This window comes from Lactuca saligna, chromosome 3 (assembly GCF_052625555.1).
Source record: "Lactuca saligna cultivar CGN05327 chromosome 3, ASM5262555v1, whole genome shotgun sequence".
Lineage (NCBI taxonomy): Eukaryota > Viridiplantae > Streptophyta > Magnoliopsida > Asterales > Asteraceae > Lactuca > Lactuca saligna.
The window spans coordinates 93473647-93479147 of NC_136419.1; the positions used below are offsets into that span (position 1 = coordinate 93473647).

Below are 5501 nucleotides of genomic sequence, written 5' to 3' on the forward strand. Positions count from 1 at the left end.
CCCTCTTATTTCTTAGTGTAGCCGATTTTAGGTGGAGAACATGTTACTTATATAGTGTTGACACATCTAGGGTTAAACCCTAATGTGTCGTGACTCTTCATTTCCATGACCCATGGGTTTGTAACTCCCATGGAGCATCCTATGGGTGGAACCCAACTTGATAGTCCATGGAGCCTTTTAGCTCACTATACAAGATATGGATGATTTACATAATCAACCCATATATTTAATTAGTTATCTTTTGATCACTTAATTAATTCTAAATTAATTCTTGATCAAAGTAATCAAATAATATTATTAATATATTAGAACTTATAATATATTAATAATCTCCAAGTGTTATTTCTCTCATTTAGTCTATCCAATTGCATGGTGCCATGCAACCCAAATGGACCATGCCGGGTCGGGTCAAGTACATACCAGAAATAGTTATGGACTTAGACACCTTATCCAACAGTTGCAACTTCGGTGTATTCAATTTCTCAATTGCAATACGAAGAAACGCTAATGCTACGAAATACGCTGATAATTCTCCGAAACCCTTTTTCCCGCCGCTCAAAATCCAAACAAGGATACGCATACCGACCCGGGAGTTGGCTGCCCAATCATTCTTTATCTACTTGCCCCAACACCGACCAATACCAGATTCCTGAGTAATAAACACCTGTCGTGGAGACATTCATCCTTTTCAAACAAGTACTTCCCGCATTAACTCACTCTGACCCCTTTCCTCGATCACCGACATCTCTGGTCTCATGATTTCTTACCTCATATCTATCTACTCCACTTATACTTGCTCTTGACAAATCTCTGCTTTCTTACATACGGAACCCGGTTCTCCCCCACTTAGGGTTCGAACCATTACCAAATAGCACGCACCTAACCCATAACTATATTCTCTAGCAAAATCGCACCTGCCCCCGGAAAGTGCTACACAACGCCCGATAATCCCCCCTTAAGGAAATGAATCGACCTCATATACTCTGAACCTCTGGTGAACTCCTCAAGAACTTCTCGTCATGTCTGCCTCTAGCCGTTCCAAATCTCGTACCAATTTAGTACCAAACAACTCAACTGCTCGATAACATCCCTGGCTCATAGACTGAACCATAAAACCATCATACCCTCACCTCAACTCATTAACCAACGCTCCAACACCGGGATCATCCCAAGAACAGGAACCCACTCCCAAATTCAACACTCCATGGATAGAAAACTCTCGGCACCGCTGAACTCGACTGAACTCCCCGCTGATACCACTACCGTACACCCGACTAAACTCAATTAGGTATAGCGTGGCCCTCGACTATCTTAGTCCTAACTGACTATCTGCTCATGATAGATCACTGCCTCGCGGCACACATGCTACCTGATACTCTGGTGGGAAATCATCGTCAATGACGACCTGTAGGGTTTACCCCTAAACCCAAAACTAAAACATCATGCTCCTCATTTTTTTTTCACACGTACATAATCAGTACCTCCCCGATCATAGGAGGTGACATCTCCTTTATCGACTGATTGCCCAAATCAGATCGAAATTCTCCCTTCTCACTGACTCCTTACTAAAATACTCTGAGGGGCTCTCGATCTCCCTCTCAAGGGATGCCTCATCGAACTTACTCATAACCGAATAACCAGAGAACCACAAACATCCTTCACTACGACCCATGGTACTCATTCCATGACATCTCTTCTCAATATGCCCCGGTGTATGGTACCCTAACCATAACATCACTCCCCAATCCGCTCCGATGTATGGTACCCGGACCATAACATCACTCCTCAATCCGCTTCGATGTATGATACTCGAACCATAACATCACTCCTCAATCTGCTCTGATGTATGGTACCCGAACCATAACATCACTCCTCAATCTACTCTGATGTATGGTACTCGAACCATAACATCACTTCCTCAATCTGCTCTGATGTATGGTACCCGAACCATAACATCACTCCTCAATCTGCTCTGATGTATGGTACTCGAACCATAACATCACTTCCTCAATATGCTCTGATGTATGGTACCCGAACCATAACATCACTCCTCAATCCGCTCCTTAGAACCTTCAGAATACTCCCTGTATCAAGTATGGGTCCTCTGCTTTCAGTAGTACGGGCCCATACTACCTGCCACATCTACCCATACTTTCCACATGGACCATCCCAGAGTTTCTAAGTAGCTGCTCGACCTGCCCTTTCACTAATCCCATCGCGCGTGCTCGCTCCCCAGCGAAATTCTCTACTCTGCAACCGCACTCATCTGGATAGGGTTACTCCCTAGGCTCTTCCATTGTCCTCCCCTTCTTTGCTATCAGCTGCTGAAGAGCTCCTAATGATGCCAGCCATCTACCTCCTGAATATCATCATATTCACTTGGTAGCTGACTCCCATCATCGAGAGTTCCACAGCACAAAGCAAGCAGCATTCGAGCATCGAAGAATACATAGGACTCCCTCTCTGTGATAACTTTACCTTCTCGGCTCATCCTCGAAAGTACCACCAAACTCTGTAACTCTACCCCTCATGGGTTCTAACTGGATACTCTCACTCATCACATACTCAAAAGCATAACACATATAACAACGAGTCCTAGGCTAAGGCATTACAAATCAGGCCACTCTAGTCCTAACATATGAAATACCTAGCCTGTCTCTAGCATGCAATAATATCTCATAAAGTGCATCATAAATATCTCATAACACAAAATAAGGGTATCTTGGGAAATCACCGTTCGGGCTCTGGCTGATTGTACACACTGCACTTTCTTGCTTCCTCTTTGAACCCTTATTCGTTTTTAGAAAATTATTTCCTTAAAACTTTTCTTACTTCCTCAGTTTGAGTCCAGATTTACCCGAAGGCGCATCCGAATCCCTCAAACCAAGGCTCTGATACCAACTTGTAACACCGTAAATTTCAAGACAAATTTTTCATTTAAAAATAATCATTTTACTCTTAGAAACACTTGTTTAAAATCTTATTCATAGTCGATTTACAAAACATAACTCCATTTTCACTTGCATAGAAAACCAGTTCCTCCAAAATATGACTCTTTCTTTGGTGTGTACAATCAAGCCGGTGCCGTCCCGTGATACTGAAAGAAACCTGAAAAACATCAAACAAAACACTGTAAGCACGAAGCTTAGTGAGTTCCCCAAAATACCACACATAACACATATTAGCCACTCGAGGCTATAACTCTTTGGGTCCGTGCACCCAAACTCTGTGAACCCTCAGGTTCTAACTCTGGGAACCTTCCGGTTCCAACTCTATAAACATGCACAGCATAAATCACATAGAAATAATGCAGTACAACACATCACGTACATATAGCATACAAATACTCTAATCACATAACTCTGGTTACCTACTCAAGGTAAAGTATAGTGAGAAGACTCACCTGGCAAGCAGGAAGCAGATATCCCCACACTTGAATCTCGAACTCGCCACCGCCTAACACGTAAGGCAAATACTCTCATGAATATAACTCTCGACACTAGAATAAATCCTCTCATAACACCCTCTTATGGTTAAAAGACTATTTTACCTCTCTCTTGGCCCAAAGGCCACATTGCTGACCAAACCCTAAAAGTCAACGGCCAACCCTTGGTCGAAATCAAAGTCCTCAGTCTAAGTCAACCCCTGACTGACCCTACTCACCGAGTCAACCCTGTGACTCGTCGAGTTCCCATAATCAGAACTTTATTCAATCTGCGACCTAACTCGCCGACTCACCCTGAGACTCGCCGAGTCCAACAACTCTGAGTCCACTCGCACTCGACTCACCGAGTCATCCCTCGACTCACCGATTCTCGGCTCAACCAGAGAATATTTGGGACTATTCGACAAGACTCGTCGAGTCCAAGGCTATCTTCAACCTACTCGCCGAGTTGTTCTTCCAACTCGTCGAGTTCCAGGCCATCTTCAAGCAACTCGTCGAGTCGACCCATGTGACTCGCCGAGTACCACCGTTCTGAATCCATTCAGAAGCACTCCAGGCCATGAAATTGATCCAAAACATAGATCTAGCCTCCTACAACCCATCCATCACGTAAAGTGGCAAACTTTACGTGAATCCAAAGAGATCTAAGCCGTTTGCACATTGGGGCTAGGGTTTGGGACATGTAAGCTTCACTAAACACTCCAACACAGGGACTTTCATGCTCTCTGATTCTTCTCCCTTCCAGATCTGAGGTAGCAACCTCAGATCTAACCTCTAGACTTCCCATTTCATCCATAGACAATTTCTCACAAACCCCAAAATGAAGAAACAACATAACAACAGGTCAATAACGAGATATTACCTCTAAGTGATGCCCCAACTACAATGAAATTCGAATCCAAGCAAATCCCCTTGCTCCAAGCCTTCAATCTTCCCAAAATTCCTTCAACCATTACTTCTCCAAGCTCCAATCCACTCAACAATGGTGCTTCTCCGTGATTTAGGGTTTTCTGGGGCTCAAGGGGTGATAAAGAGGCTGGGAGGAAAACATAGTGATCTTTATATAAGGCTCAACCCCGAGAATTAGGGTTTTCTCCACTCAGCGCCTACTCGCTGAGTCCATTAACTGACTCGCCGAGTCGGCCACTTAACACGCGACCAGGTCGCGACTCTACTCGCCGAGTCCGCACATGGACTCGCCGAGTCACTCTTTCCTAATTTACTCTTTTAGCCCTTCAACTCTACTCTTGATATTTCGGGATTTGTAACACCCCCTCTGGCACGTATCACAATATTGTCCGCTTTGGGCCACTCGGCACGAGGACTTCCCAGGGGGTCACCCATCCCGGTACTACTCCCGCCCGAGCACGCTTAACTGCAGAGTCACTCTTTCCTAATTTACTCTTTTAGCCCTTCAACTCTACTCTTGATATTTCGGGATTTGTAACACCCCCTCTGGCACGTATCACAATATTGTCCGCTTTGGGCCACTCGGCACGAGGACTTCCCACGGGGTCACCCATCCCGGTACTACTCCCGCCCGAGCACGCTTAACTGCAGAGTTCTTATGGGATCTGCTGCCCTCACGCTTAACTGCAGTGATAGGGAATGTATCCACACCCTTTATAAGGAATGCTTAGTTCTCCTTCCCAGCCGATGTGGGATCAGATCTAAACCACTTTCACCCCCCATTATAGGGTTCGACGTCCCTGTCGAACACATCGACCCGTGCCCTAGCTCTGATACCATTTTGTAACACTGTAAATTTCAAAACAAATTTTTCAATTTTTTTATAAAACATAATTCCATCAATATTCATAAAAACAACCATTTTAATTATCCAAACAAGACAATACAAAATCCCAAGATCATAATATCAAGCTCCGAACGTGTGTGTGTACGGATCAAGCCGGCGCCTTCCCGCGGTCGTCACTAGTACCTGAAACAATAACATCAAACACTGTAAGCACAAGGGTTAGTGAGTTCCCCAAAATACCACATATAACACATATTAGCCACTCTAGGCTATAACTCTGTGGGTCCGTGCACCCAAACT

General features: G+C 44.5%; 1 pseudogene; it reads right to left on the reverse strand.

Annotated features, from left to right (window-relative positions):
• Positions 1-4931: 4931 nt before the first annotated feature.
• On the reverse strand, positions 4932-5047 carry LOC145038078 (5S ribosomal RNA; annotated as a pseudogene).
• Between the last annotated feature and the right edge of the window lie 454 nt (positions 5048-5501).